General features: G+C 37.5%; 1 protein-coding gene across 11 annotated transcripts in view; it reads left to right on the top strand.

The window, feature by feature from the left end:
* Positions 1-16606, top strand: part of DLG2 (discs large MAGUK scaffold protein 2) — a gene marked incomplete at its 5' end in the record, with an annotated part of 1947716 nt that overhangs the window by 1496512 nt on the left and 434598 nt on the right. The gene's annotated exons all lie outside the window — the stretch shown is intronic.

The following is a 16606-nucleotide window of genomic DNA, read 5'->3' as shown; positions in this document are numbered from 1 at the left end:
GCTCCCGACAACACCATGTTGCTTTCCCTTTTTAAAAACATCTGCAGAACATGGCATCAGACTCCTCACAACCTTGATAAAGTGGATTCAAAACAAACAAATCAAAGATTCATCAGCAATGTCTCCGAGTTATCTGCTTTGCTATGCACTTCATGCCTCCTGCTTTCCCCAGTATAGAGTGTGGCATTCATTATAATGCCTCTTTTGAAGCAAAGTGGAGCAATGGGAAGGGGCCAGTGGGGCAAAACTGGTGAGACAGATGGAGGATAAGCCATTATGTGGAAGCTTCAAGGGGAATTTTGTCTTTATTGATGGTAGCTCCACACAGCCATTTAGGTTAACTTACATCAACTGTGAGGCATGACAGATAGAGCTATCCCGATAGCAATAGAGTGGGCATGCTAATGGGGAAGTTGACAAATCTTAATTAAAGGCAGCTACCCAAATACGTATTAAAAAACATGTTAAGCTGCTGTTTGCTGTCAGGGAAACAAATTTAATGTTAGAAGAAAAAAAAGGAAACAGTAATGGGGATTTTAAAACTATCTTTTCTAGGTATTTATCATTTCCTATGCACCTAATAAATTAGCCAGACATAAACACACAACACTAGGCCTTATAATTTTATGGAAGACGGTTATTGCACATCTATAACTATTGTTGTTTAATCAATGCTGCAGTCCATTTTAATAGAATGAGTTCATCCGTGGTCTTCAGGGCTGGTTGAAGAAAAAAAGGATAAATGATGGGCAATGGAGAATTTTGGAGGGACCACTATAGAAGCAATCAACTATTAATCAACCCCTGTCCCCTTGATTGCAAGTAACGACTATCACCGACACAATGTGTAGCTTATTTCTGACCCTTATCTGTATGATATTGAAACCGAGTGTATTTTATGACTCAAGACTAGTAAAATCGACCTCCTTTTCTAGTTTATTTTTACATCCATGTGTCAACAATGTAATAGTAAACAAAAGACAGCTGATCCGTAATTGTCCACATGTGGATGTATAATTTGAAAATTACTAATGACAATATTGTAATCCCTGAGTGACTTCCTGCTGTCTCCTATATCATTAACTGCTGTGAGTGAGGTTGCCCTATTAATATTAATGATTGCCTTCACAAAATATAAAGACATTGTAGGATATAATTATTACATTCCAAAGACTTATATTCTTTTATGTATTTTTATTGACTTTATTGAGGTTACACTGGTTAATACATTTATATAGGTTTCAAGTGTTCAGTTCTGTAATACATCATCTGTATATTTTATTGGGTGTTCACCACCTCAAGTTAAATCTTCTTTCATCACAATTTATCCCCCTTTTACCCTCATCTACCAAAGACTTATATTCTTACATATTATGGACTTGTAATTACATAAGTTTTGGGTTGAATTATTCATTTATTGCTTCTAGGTATTTTGACTAATCTAAGTTATGAAGCAAGCTATATCTGAGTAAAAATCTTTTTAAAAACACTGCTATCACACACTTTCCCCAAACAACCTTTTCAATATTTATCTCTATATCTATTTTGTGCCTTTTTATTAACTTATACTCCTCTTAAATTGTTTTTTCTAATAATTTCTATCTTATTTTATTATTTTTCCTAATTGTAAAATAATATTTTTAGAAAAGTTATAAAATAACAAAAACATGAAGAACAATTAATGAAAATTACTCTTACCACATAAAAATAATCATTATTAATATTTGTTATATTTTATTTTTTTCTGCATAAGTTTATAAAAATTAGATCATATTATATATAGTGGGGTTTTTCTTTTTTAATTTAACATAATTTGAGCATCTTCTCATGTTCTTAAATAGTTTTCAAAAATATTTTTAGTAGCTGTATAATACAGAGGAACCATAACTTACTTAACTGCATTCCTACTGATGGACATTTGTTGTTTCTAGGATTTTTTATTGCAGGTAATACTTGTAGAATCTTTCTGACCCCCATCTCTTGATTATATATTTCTTTAAGATAAATGCCTTTATCCTCACTGCCTAATCAGCACCTCAATTGGTTGCCTTATAAGCATCATACATTTAACATTTCTAAAAACAAAATCTGATGTTTGTCCCCAACCTTTCCTCCCATAGGAAAATGTTCATAATCAAGAGAAAAATTAGGGACTGTCTAGGGCGGGGGGATAAAATGGACACATATGTAATACCCTTTGTAATACTTTAAGCAATAAAAAAATTAAAAAAAAAAAGAGAAAAATTAACCAACAGAAACAAAGCAAGAAATGACAGAGATGATAAAACTGGTAGACAAGAATAAAGGCTATTAAAAATATGGTTTATCTCACAAAAAAATAGGGCAAGACATGTAAATGAAAAGGAGAGAAATGAAATAAACTCACATTAAATACTGAGTAATGAAAATATGGTATCTGAAGTGAAAATTATTATCACAAGAGATACTGCAGAAGAAAAAATTATGAACTTTAAAGCATAGCAATAGAACCTGTTCAGATGAAACAGAGAGTAAAAAGACTATAAAAGAAATTCTAGTAACTTCTGGCACCAGTAAAAGCAGACTTTGAATTACCAAATAGTCATAATTTTTAACATTTGTTGAAAAATATAATCATACTGGTCTGAGAGTCTCAACCAAGCCCAAAGACATAATGAAGAGAGGGACATGATAAAAATAGGTTTCTTGTCAGAACTAATGCAAGCCAGTAGAGAACAGAGCAATATATTTAAACTCAGGAGGGCTGACACCAGAGTTTGTGGCCTGAGCAACAGCAGAGAAGCTGTTATTACTAAAAAAGGGAAGACTAAAATTGGGGACAAATATCAAGAATTTGTTTTTGAACATGTTAAATGTATGGTGTCTATAAGGCAGCGATTTTCAGTTGTTGTGCTGCAGCAGGCATACTGCTGTGCCCTGATAATTTTTAAAACATGCAATACCTGACAATTTAGTCAGGGGCACTGACCTCTTTTCCCTTAGATCAGTGGTTCTCAACCTTTCTAATGTCACGACCCTTTAATACAGTTCCTCATGTTGGGGTGACACCCAATTTCTTTGTTACAAATTGAACATAATTAAAGCATAGTGATTAATTACAAAAACAATATGTAATTATATATGTGTTTTCCGATGGTCTTAGGCGACCCCTGTGAAAGGGTCGTTCGACCCTCAAAGGGGTTGCGATCCACAGGTTGAGAACCGCTGCCTTAGATTGTCAAATAGAAAAGTGACAGCTGCCAACACAACAATAGCCATCCAGTATGAATGAACCAAATTTATAGCTATTATTTTTTGTCATAACAGCAAAACATAATATATTTTTTGGTGTGCTGCAGAACTTTAGTAATTAGTTTATGTGTGCCATCAGATGAAAAGGGTTGAAAATCACGTGAGATGCTGATTAGGCAGTTGGGATCAAGTAATTAGCAAAGCTGAGATCTCAACAAAGTCAGACTGGCTCCAGGATCCATATTGTTGACCATGGTATTAAAGGTCACACAGCTGGTACATAACAGGAGCAGGATTCAAACTAACTCCAAAGTCTGGCTCTTTTTGCTGCAACGCATAGGGTAGCATTATTAGCTTTTAAGATTTCTCAAATCTTCTCTGTGCTTTAAATTAGTCTTTGGTTTTTTGGAGGTTTTGGCCCATACCAATAAAACTAAAGTTTTCTATCATTGCCTCTTCGCAGCAACACTTGCAGCCTATTCAGGGTAGGCCATCACCTTTTCCCAGGAAGAAGGGAGGCGTCCAGGTGCAGTTTCAGGCAAGTGTTCAGTCCTTAATGCCTTATGAACATCTTAAATGCTCAGTGAAAGAACTTAGCAGTCCCTGCCAGTGTAAGTGCCTCTGGGGAAACATGTAAATATCAACCCTCATCCTAGATGTTTTTAAATTATGTTGACCTTGAAGTAGAACAGTGTAAGTCTTCTCCTCATGGAGACTGCATCCTAATGGAAGTACTGTCAACTGATCCACTGGAGCCCCATATTTTGTTTTATGTTCTTTTTCCCCTCCCCTAATCTTCTTCTAAAGCCTCATTTATCATCTTGAGACAGGGGATAAAAGCAGAGTGAAACAGCTGAAATAAATGTGATAGCCAGAGATTTCAAAGCCAATTACGTGAGGCCTTGCTGTGAATTTGTAATAGTATTAGTAAGCCCTTATAGCTGTCTAGTACTGAACAGATGCTTTTGTTTCTCACTTAGTTCCTATGAGGTCATACAAAATGAGCAGAGAAATGTTGTTAGGCCCATTTCACAAATTGGGAATTTGAGCTGATAGTTCGTAATTTCCCCTGCAACCTATAGAAAGTAAGTGGCAAATCCAGAAGCAAGATAGCATCTTGGTTAAGAGCAGCGATGTTGGAGTATGATAACTCTGGGTTCACCACGTACTTGCTGTTTGACTTTAGATGAGTTATGTAACCTCTCTGCACCTGTTTCATTATCTATGCCTATACCATAGGTTATTATTCAGATTAAATGAAATAATTGATGTAAAACACTTGGAAAAGAGCTGGACACAAAATAAACTGCATACAGATTAGTTATTATTACTATTATTATTATTAGCCTTGATTTCTAATCCAGGGCATTATGGTGATTATAGGACTGGTTGCAGTTGTGGGGATGATGGAAGGAGATTAGAAAGTGAATGAAGGGGAAAGTATGCCTCCAGTTTGCCTAATGAAACATAGACTTATGCTATATTCACACTGCATTATAGGGTAGATTTGTAGACTTTATGTTGACTTAGTAATGTTTCCTTTATATCTCAATGTCTTATATTGATCCTAATAAGTAAGACTCTATTTAAAATCAAGCCTACCTATAAGAGTGACATTTTTTAAAAGGCCTATGTGTTAAAGAAAATTATTTTTAATTTAAAAATTCTAAAATTAACAATTCCAGAATGTTAAGTAAACAAAAATATTACTTTCCCCAATATTCAGACAACACGGGTATCATAAAACTTTATAAATGAATGCAGTGTTCACTTTTGCATACCTTCATGTTTGAGCACAGAAATCAAGTATATACACACAGCCATCCCTAGAGTGATGCCACCCAGTCCTCAGGGGGAGCATTAATTCTATGGCTTCACTGTATAACATTAGACTGGACAGTTGGGCAAGGTTTCACATACACTGTAGATCCAAGTCTATATAATGCTGAGTGGAGCTCTAAGAAGGCTAGGCTAAATTTAAAATCATGAGAACTAAGGGGAGCTATGTAAGAGTTGTGATCAAGTATAGAATTCAAGAATGTGGTCACCTGGCTAAGGTAGAATCTTCCCCAGAACCACTGTGTTCTGTAGCCTAGAGAGAAATACTTAGTTAAATTCTTCTTACAAAAGTTAAATTTTATATATAAATGCATATTTATAAATACTTAAATATGTGTAAATAAATAATAAATAAATAATGCTAAATACATAATAGATCATATTACATATAGACAGATATAAAAATAATGTTATTGCTTTACATTTCCCTACTTAGTATCCTTCAGTGAAATATTGCATAGTGAATGTTGGAGTCAAAGAGACTTAAATTCAAATCACATTCAAATTTGACCACTACCTCATCAGTGTCACCTTATTCTCTCTGTGCCTCAGATTTCTTTTTTTTAAAAACTGTGATAACAACTATTGAAAGTGTATTGCTGTGAACATTAAAGGTGATGATGTATGTGACCAAATAGTGACTGAGAAATTTAGGGATCCTCTGTTATTGAAACTTACATTCAACCACTTCTCTTTCCTACCCCACTGCCCAAAAATATCTAGTTAAAGAGCTCAGGCAAGTCATGTAGATTTCACAGAATATTTCATGTGAACAAAATAGAAGATCACAGGATGACTTTAAGCTCTATGTTCTGCATTCCACACTGCTGGTGCTGAGGTGTCCTGAACTGACATTGAGGATTTTTATTGAATTTATTGGGGTGACATTGGTTAATAAAACCATACAGGTTTCAAGTGTACAAAAAAATTCATCTGCATACTGCATTGTGCGCTCACCACCCAAAGTCAAGTCTTTTTCTGCCACCATGTATATCCCTTTTGCCCTTTCCACCTTCCCCCACCCTCCTTTCCCTCTGCATCCCACCCTGCTGGCACCACAGTATCTGAAACTGACATCAAAATTCTTGACACAAACCTATGGAGTCAGCTAGCTCTTTGATGTTTTGGCCATCACTTTTCACTATATCTGCATTTCATTATGACCCTCATGCAGTTTTGTTGCCTGATATCCATGTTAACTGTGATCACAATGTATCGTTCTAACATTTCTCCCCGAATCTCACTGAATCTACATGAGCTTTGTCACGTATAGTAGATGAAAGGTTCCTCTCTATTGGTAATCTTCTAAAATATCTCTTCATCTTGTATCTTTATTCTAGTCTTTCATTTAATAGCAGCTCTCACTTCCATTGGGCATCCTGGTCCAATTGGGATTACGAACAAAAGCAGTCCTCTCTGATCCTAGAGATAGGCCAGCAATCCTCTCCTCGCATGGACTTCAGTGTCAATCATTGCATCCCTGTGGGTAATTTGTGCTCTTACTCAACTGCTGGAAATACTTTGGCCAACAATGTACAAGAAGAGATCTCCTATTTAAAACTCCTCAGAGCATGAACAATAGGGACAGAGGTATAATTATCTCCAAAATGTGTTTCGTAGCTAGGAAGAGGAGTATTGGGAGGTACTGTCAGAATAGTCAGGTGAATGGGGAAGTACAATTAATATTGGCTGAATTCTGCCAATGCCAAGCACTCTAATAAATCATTTGTATACTTTTGTTGTTCTATTAATTTTTATAATATTCCTGTCATGTCCATTAAAATTGAATGGGACTGGAAATCAGAAAGATTAAGTAACTCATCTAAATATGCACAGCTAATAGGTAGTAGTTGGGATTCAAACTTGGTCTGTGTTTTACTAAAATGTGTTACTACCTAGGGAATTGAATGTCTGTAAAATTCCTAAAGTATGCATACTATACTTAATGGCCCCAAGAGTTGAGGGAGTTTATTTTGTCCATTTAAATAGAAGCTCTGCTATAAATGGGTTCGTAGGTTGTACATTGTCATATTTTCAGACATATCTTCACTTCTTCCCTTAATGCCTCCAATCTCCAACCAACTTAACCAGATAACTAACTAGCTTCACCCGCCATCCTGCCTGCTCTTCAACATCCTCCACAAAACATATCTATCTTCATTTTCACATGTTCAGAGCCTATATTCTTCATAGTCCAGCTCCAGTGATACCTCTCCATAAGATTCTCCCTAAATCTCCCTACAGGATGTCATTTCCTCTTCCTTTGAATTTCCAAGACAGTCTACTCTCTCTCTCCTTTTCCAAAACAGAGTAGTTTAGGGAAGAATCTGCATTTGGATCACATTTTTATCTTCCACATAGAAACAGTACATAAAAATAGTTATTTACTGAGCACTACCATAAGGCAGTGCTTTGTTAAGGCTTTGCATAATGTATCTCATTTAATCTCATAGCAGTCCTATAAGGTAGATCCTACGGTAAACCATTTTCTAGATAAGGCAGCCAAGATTCAGATAACTCAAGTGATTTTCTGGAGTCACACAGCTAAGTATGTAGAACAGTATTTAAACACAGTTCCTATAGCCTGAAAGCTCATGTTCTTTCCCTCATGTTCATTGTCTCTCTATATGTTTTATAATTGTGTGAATTATGTTAAATGAAGACATAGATCCATTGATAAAAACTAGTATAGTTGCTGTAAATCTTTATTTTCATCATTTCTATAAAAAGGATTTTAGCTATCACATAATTTCCCTGAAGTAGACTAAAAATTAACTGGAATCTTCTTAGTAAATGAATATATCCTATATAATAAAAGGATAATATGCAAATAGACTGAACGGCAAAAAAACTGAACAACCAATCAAAGTGTAATATGCTAATGATATGCTAAGGCTGCTCCACTGCTCACTATGACATGCCCTGACCACCTGGGGGCAGACAGTCAACTGGTCAACCAGTTGCTACGATGTGCAGTGACCATCAGGGGTCAGGTGCTCCGATTGGTAGGTTAGCTTGCTGCTGGGGTCTGACTGATAGGGACTGAACAAGATGGGCTGGACACATTCCAGAGCCCTCCAGCGGTCCCTCTCCAGCCTGATCATGCACCAGAGGGGTCCCTCAGCCTGGCCTGCACTTTCTTGAAATCCAGGACCCCTTGAGGGATGTTGGAGATCTGGTTTCAGCCCAATCCCGCAGGCCACTCCCCTTGGTAGGGTACCAGATGCATGGTCATGGCTGGTGAGCTCTTCTGTGGCAACAAGAGCCTCTCCTGATCAGGACTAATTGAGGGCAAGCCTGCGGCAGGAACAGTGGGACCGGGATGAGCGAGAACGGCAGTAGAAGCTGCTGGCGGTGTTGTACTGCAGGCCACCCAGAGGGACCCCACCTGTGCACAAATTCGTGCACTGGGCCTCTAGTTATCTAATAAGAGAGAAATGTGTAAATCAACCATCACTTCACTACATCTTACAGCCAATCAGAAGCAAGTATGCAAATTAACCAGGCAAAGATGGCAGCACCCCTGCCCCTCCTACCCCTAAACCCCCCCCTCCCCCGCTGCTCTGGGCCTCTGGGCAGTGTACCTCCTCAGGGCCTCCCTGCCATGCTCTACACCTGTCAACTGTCCTTGCAGCCTCCCTGTGGCCCAGCCCCCAGCCTCAGAGGCAACCCTCTAGTGCCTGAGGTCATAGCTCCCAATATCTGGCATCTCCCTCTACCCGACCCCTGCCCTGCTGCTCTGGTTAACAAAATCCTAGCATTGGAGCAGCCCCGCAGATATGTGCAGGAGCTCCTTCAGTGCACAGTTAGCGCACCCCCAGAGCCCCGGGCCAGCCAAGGGGTGATGGTGGTGACCGTGGTGGCAGCAGCAGACGGCTCAGCTTTGTTTTGAATAGATAAAAGAGGCTACCTACACAGTAACTCAAATTATCAGATCTCCCTCCTCCCTATCTTGCCAAATCAAGAGGGGAGGAGTGATGGGCATGGAGGGAGGGTGGGCAGGCAGGAGGCGGAGGGTGGAGGAGGAAGAGGATGAGGAAGGGGCCAGTTGCATCCCACTTTCACAATGGGAAAGTGAAACACACTAGCACACCCAACCTCTCCAGTCTTCCCTGCCTCTGCCACCGCTGCACTGGCTGCTGGAGCGAGCCCTCCGTGTGCCAGCAGCCAGGGAAAGGAAGGCCTATTCTTGCACGAACCTTCATGCATCGGGCTTCTAGTATTTTCGTAACTGAAAACATTTGCAATCCTGACCAATTTAAATAGCCAATGTGGTGATGACAATTAACCATCTCCTTAGTCATAAGCAATTATAATGCTGCATTGTCACCCTTATAACACCTTGTTAGTACCTATTCATCACAGAGAAATATGCGTTGCTCATTATTAAAGAAAAAATAGCCCTACAATTGGAAAACATATTTTCTATCTCTGAGTTGAGAACCTGTAGATCTTTGGGCTGAATTCAAAAAGATCCAATACAAATCAATAATTTTTAAATGCAGGAAAATATAATTAAGAAAATTAAAATTATTTATAATTCAGAGAAAGCATTGTTAACTTTTCATTGGCTTTTCCAAATACATATAGACATACAGATATGCTTCTTGCAAAATTGGTATCATACTGCATGTGCAGTTTATGGCTTTTTATCCCTCAGTTTATATGATGAACAATCTTTAATGTCATTTAAAAGTCATTTTAAAAACATGTAATATTGAAAGAAAATAAAATTGCATGTAGATGTATTTCCCAGAAATGATATTTAGCAAATTCCCTGGCATATGCTTCCAAACTCTTTTTTTCTTAATACCACTTGCATAAAATTGGGATAGTATTTTATATTTTTTTATTTACCAAACTGCATATATACTATTAAACTCTATATATACTATTTAACCTGCTGTCTTCACTTAATAATATGTTGTGAATATTTTTCCATGTCATCAACTCTCCCACAGCAATGTCTTTCATTCCTACACATCTGTTCAATACTGATGAGAATTTTTTTCAGTGTTTTGCTTTTATAAACTATGTGACAATTGCATTCTATGCACACTTGTACTCAGTTTTGCAGGACAGATTCCTGGAAGTGGAATTTCTGGGTTATAGGCTCAGCAGTTTATACCACTGATGTATGAAGAGGGACTTTGCAGCTAGTAGAGAAAAGGTAGATGGTTCTCTGTGTACTTACCTGGAAGAATATCTAATATACAATGTAAAATTTTAAAAAAAGCAACAGCATGATTTTGTCATCATATCAGGGAATTATCTCTTAAGAATAAATTCACATCCACAAAAGAAAGAAGAAGACATGGGTATATAAAACAGGTGACTGACGGCCACATTTCCCGTTTAAATACTGTGGTAGTCATGATATCTACTGAGCACCTGTCAGGCTATTTAAGCATCATTTCATCTAATATTCATAATGTCCTAAGAGGTAGGCACTATCCCTGCTCACAGGGGATGAAACTGAGTCATAGAGGTAAACGCATTGCCCAAGATCACATGGTTTATAAGTGATGGCCCAGAACTTGAATCTAGATGGTCAGACTCACAACTTACTCTCTTTATTCTATTCTTTACTGCCTTTAAAATAGGAGGTATAATTGCCAAGATGAACACGAAATATAGTTCATGACCCTTGAGGTAAGTATATGCTAGAAAAAAAGTTTAAAAAAAGCATAATGGTTGCACACCCAGGTTTTGCAGCCAGACAACCTAGGTTCAAAGCTCAGCCCTACCACTAAGTCAGCTATGTGAAGAGGAGCAAGGTAGTGCTAAGCCTTGCAGACAATGGTATTACATACATATATATGTTAGGATTAATTAGAGGATTACATGATATATAATACTTAGAACATATGTAATACAGGGCCTAGCTTATAGTAAATTAACAACATATGTGTTAGTAATTATTATTATTATTATTATTATTTAAAATACATAGGAGTACAAAATCAAGTGGCAATCATGAAGAATATTCAGAAAGCTTTATGGAGAAAGTAGGAGTGAGGCCTTGCTAGAAACAAGGAACAACTTAGACAGACAGACATTCACAGAAACTTCCTAAAATATAGGGTTGGAAGAAAGAACCAATATATCTAGATTTTAAAAGGATGTGACCCATTCACTCCAGGGGATGTATGACCTTAGTCGATTCTCTGTCTGAAATCCCAGTAGAAGGGCAAGGAGTCCTCTCCCAGGAGAGCAAGGCAGTGCTACAGCAATCGCCTCTTGTTCTGATGGATGGCTCACCCTTCCTTCTGGCCACCAGGCAATCTTCATAACCACCTGCAATAACTGCCCTAGAGGAGTAAGTAGTAATAACTGCATGAAATAGAGGATAATGTGCCATTTGGATAAAGCCACCTCATCCTTCCTGTTGACATGCAGAGAATTCTATTTGAACATTATTTTCCCTTCTAGGGAGTTGCTATTATATTTAAGCTGGGCTCTTTTTAAGGTAAAGGCATAATGGTTTTCTCCCTTATAGAGTCTGTATTATTCTTTAAAAGTTGGCATACAGGAGACTATAGTTGAATTACCATTTTTCATTCTATTTTAGGAGGTATGATTTGATTAAACATATTCAAAAATTCTTATGTAGGTGTGAATGCTAAAACTAAGAGCCTATCAGATGTGGAAACCTTTAGTTTAGATGTTATAGATATAAATAATCTTGGAGCCTCTAAGGAATGAAAATGATTACTATAGAGGTAGTTTCTGTTCTATAATGTTACCATGATAAACAGAAAGAAACCCTGGGGAGTTGGTAAGCTTTGGATCTTCTTTTGGGGGTCTTTTTAATGTTTCCCATATTTTTCTATCATTCAAACCCTTCTCTTTTGTTGTTTCCAAAATTTTCTCAAAAGGAATGGCCTTCCTTTTTTCTCTATACCATCTTTGAATAGTATTAGCTGAGAATATTGAAATGTAGGTAGTTACTCCACAGATCAAATCAAAACATACTAGTGGAATGGTCAGCTCACCTTAAACCCAGAAGGACCAGGACTTGAAAGCACAGGGTATGTAAAGGGTGTCCCAAAATTCACGCAAGAAGTAATTTTGATAGAAAACACAGGTTTATAATTAAAAACTGTAAATTTTTTATTGATTCATAAAGTATACAGTATAGGGTTATGTACAGAATAGTATACATAAAAACTGGATTATCATGTCGCTATAGCGAGCACCATTAACTGTTATTGCCTGAGCAGCTGCATTTTCGAAGAAGAACGGTCAGATGATGCCTCCAGCCCAAAATCCACACCAAACAGTGACATGTTGTGGATGCATTTATTTCTCAACAATCACTCGTGGATTTTCTGAACCCCAAATGTGACAATTTTGTCAATTAGCCAAGCCATCAAGATGAAAATGAACCTCATCGAACTTCAGCCACATTTATGTAAAACGGTCATGGAAAATTTCATCAAAAGAGTACATATGTGCCAGCAAATCTGTGGAGGCCATTTACCTGATATTCTCTTCCATACATAACCCTATACTGTATACTTTATGAATCAATAAAAAAATTTACAATTTTTAATTATAAACCTGTGCTTTCTATCAAAATTACTTCTTGAGTAAATTTTTTTTTAATATATCTTATTGATTTTTTACAGAGAGGAAGGGAGAGAGATAGTTAGAAACATCAATGAGAGAAACATCGATCAGCTGCCTCCTGCACATCTCCCACTGGGGATGTGCCCGCAACCCAGGTACATGCCCTTGACCGGAATCAAACCTGGGACCTTTCAGTCCGCAGACCGACGCTCTATCCACTGAGCCAAACCGGTTTCGGCACTTTTTGCGTAAATTTTGGGACATGCTTTACTTGACCCAAATGATGCCAATCCAGAAGCTAGGCAGTGTGACCAATGACGTGGTTTATTCAAAAAGATGAGTTAGATCTGTCAAATTCTCTCCTAGGAAATTTTAATTGAAAAGCAGACCAAATGAGAAAATTATCAATGATAAGTGAAGCTAATAGGTCATGACATGAAGGAGGCCAGAGCCCTCTGATGTTATTAGGAAGCATAAACTAAGAGGTAGAGAGTAGGTATGTCATTTACAAATTAGCGGATGAATAAAGGGATGGGTGGAAAGAAGTGGCACAAAGAGAAAATATATTACCTTGATGGGAAAACTCTAAAGATCCAGCTCATTCGATCTCACTCTTCCTGACCTCTGATGGTGCAGCTTTTTCTGAGTTCCCATGCACATATATATGCCCTGTTACCTGAAGTAGCTTGAAAAGTCTGTTCCTTGCAATAACATTTTCTTGCATTCAGAATGTTTTCTCAGTGAGCAGAGGGAACATTTTAGTGTATTCACTACTATATGCCTAGTGCCTCTCTCTGGGCCTGGTACAGACTAGGCCTTTGGTAAATATTTATGAAACGACTATACCAATGGACAGCCAAAATGATTGAACTCCTTTAACAGCACTCAGCGGGAAGGCCACTAACCTCCATGGTTTCCACCACCTGTGGATATTAGAGTTGTACTCGCAACCTGCCTACCTTTTTCACAACTGTCTTCTACTCAAGCTTTTCACAAACTTCCTAAATGGGCATGGTTTCAGATTTCTCTTTAACTTTGCAGGTTTTCTCTTCCTAGAAAGCCCTCTTTTACCCGCCCGGACTCTGCACTGGCAACCCTATTCTCCATTGTGTTTCCTTTTACATCTCCTTAGTTCAGTCTCTTTCCCAAACAGTAAGAATATTAGATGCTTTCACACCTCCCACTGTTCCCATATGTAATTTCATACTCCATTTTATTCAAGGTTATAAAATAAAGTACCTTCCTGAATCATTAAGATTTTTATGAATATTGACTTTAATGGATATAGTTTGCACTCTATACTTTGTCTATTTGTTGGACATTTTGATTGTTTCATTTTGATGTGTTCTATTTTGCTCTTATAGCAAACCATAATGACTTTCTCTCCATGGAAACCTTTGCCCACATTTTTTATTTTCTCCTTAGGATTGCGCACTAGTGGTAGAATTACTGAACCAAAGAGCAGAATTACTTCTAAAACTCCTGAACCATATTGCCAAATTGTTTTCTTGAAATGTTGTAAAGGGGGTTTTACACTCCATAAACCAGCAATTTTGAGTGTCCATCTCACTACACCACAACTACATTGTGATTTATCAATTTTAAAAAATTATATTATTTTAACAGGCAAAGGAAGTATATTATTTATTTTACATTCCTTGTATTCCTAGTGAGATTAAATGTTTATATTGTGTGTCTGCATGTCATTTGTATTTGCTCTCTTTTTTTATTGGATGCTAACAGCCTTTGTCTACTTTTTATTGAAAATTTATGGGACTTGTATACATGTGTATAAGCCAAACCAATGGACATGGACAACAGGGGGATGGGAGCATGAGTTTGTGTGTGGGGGGGAGGTTGGGGGTTAATGGGGGGGATGAGAACACATTTGTAATACCTTAACTAATAATAAAAAAAAGAAAATTTATGGTTTTGTATATTGAATTACAAGAGCATCTTTGAAAGATTGATAAATATATTTGAGCAGATGTTTCCCCAGCTTGTTGCTTGTTTATGAGGTTATTTCGGTGGTTTTAAATTTTTATGTAATCAAATCTCTCATCTTTTATGTGATTTCATTTTTGCTTAAAAATATATTTTCCATCAAAATACTAGATAACTACCAACCTGCTTTTTTGATAAATTTATATCATATCCTATGAGTTCAGTTTAAAAAAAAAAAACCACAAAAACTTTACAATTGGGTTTACACAAATATGAGTTTAAACACTATGATAGGGCATACTGAACCTTCCTTAAATAAATCTAATCCATGTCTCAAAGGTCTTGATGTGGCCATAATCCTGACCTTATGCATGTTGGGTAATATTTGTTGGAACATCTTTCAGAATGCCATAAAGTACTGCTGTAGCTGGACACACCCAATACAGTCATCCCTACCTTGGAAATAAACCTGCTACAATCATCATTACTAAGGTCATTGACTTTTGACTTTCAATTTCTTATTCCATGTCACTAGCATGACAGGGCCCAATTCTGTTGAAACCCAAACATTCTTTGAGAAAATAAAGCACCTTAATAATTCACAACTTTCCAGATGACTTTATGTGGTGCAGCTCTCACTCATTTTTCTCCTCAATAAGCAAACAGCAAAATATAATTGAGAATGATGTTTATATAGAGGAAATGGTAAATCAATTCTAATTTCTATTTTAAAGAGTAAATGTTTATAGATGATGGTGCATAGACTGTCATTAATAACAAATTACTTATGGCTCAACAATTTGATCTCCACACCTGTGAGCCATACAAGAAAGCAAATCATTGTGAAGGTGCAGGCACAAATTATAGGTGAGAGTTAGGGATGATACCTTGTTAGAGGCAATGATAATAACTGAGAACTTCAGAGAAAGTGAGCATCAACCCCATGGATATGCTAGAGCAGTGATGGCGAACCTTTTGAGCTCGGCGTGTCAGCATTTTGAAAAACCCTAACTTAACTCTGGTGCCGTGTCACATATAGAAATTTTTTGATATTTGCACCCATAGTAAAACAAAAATTTATATTTTTGATATTTATTTTATATATTTAAATGCCATTTAACAAAGGAAAATCAACCAAAAAAATGAGTTCGCGTGTCACCTCTGACACGCGTGTCAAAGGTTCGCCATCACTGTGCTAGAGGATCAATTACCTTTTCAACATGGGCAGCAAAAGTGAGTCTTTAGAAAATACCATTATGCAGTGTCTTTCTTGATACTAAAAACCAGTTTGTTACTTACTTTGTTCAACCGTCTTGTAGAGAATCTGCATTACATCAGAGTATGAATATGTTAAAGCAGGGATGGGAATGTCTGGCCCAATGTAAGGCCCTAGAAACCATTTGGTCTGGCAGTGCCAAGGAATTAGAGGTGAGTTAATTAAATGTGTGACTAAATATAGCAGGCTAATTTTTTAAGTTGATAATTTTGTATGGCCTGAGAATGATGTTATAATTATCCAAATGGCCTTTAGCAGAAGAAAGGTTCCCCACCCCTGTGTTAAAGTCTGATTGGGGAACTACATTCTCAGAGGCTATGCATCCCTGTGAGTGGGAGTGCCGAGAGTAAAAACAATGCCATTGGCTGAGCTCACAGTGAGTGCCAAGCAGTAAGCTGGGTGCTTTACAAGCATTTTCCCCATGTCTCACAGCCACCTTGAGGCCAATATTACTATCTCCACTTTACAGAGGTGGCTGCTGAGGCTCAGAGAAGTGAAGAAGCAGCAGATCACACAGGGTAGAATTTGGAAGAGCCAGAATCCAAGCTTAGCTCTGTTTCTTTGTAGTCACCTCATAGTTTTATAACAGCACTAGAGGCCCAGTGCCCACGAAATCGTGAGTGAGTAGCTCGCTTCTGCTTGCCTCAGCTGCCACCCTGCCCATCCCTGCTCATAGCTCGCTGCCCCACCCTCTGCCGTTGGTAGCCCTCTGCCACTCATAGCTCTCTGCTGCCAGTAGCTTGC

This window comes from Myotis nattereri (assembly GCF_964212035.1).
Source record: "Myotis nattereri genome assembly, chromosome: 9".
NCBI lineage: Eukaryota > Metazoa > Chordata > Mammalia > Chiroptera > Vespertilionidae > Myotis > Myotis nattereri.
This window is presented reverse-complemented; position numbering and strand designations above follow the sequence as displayed.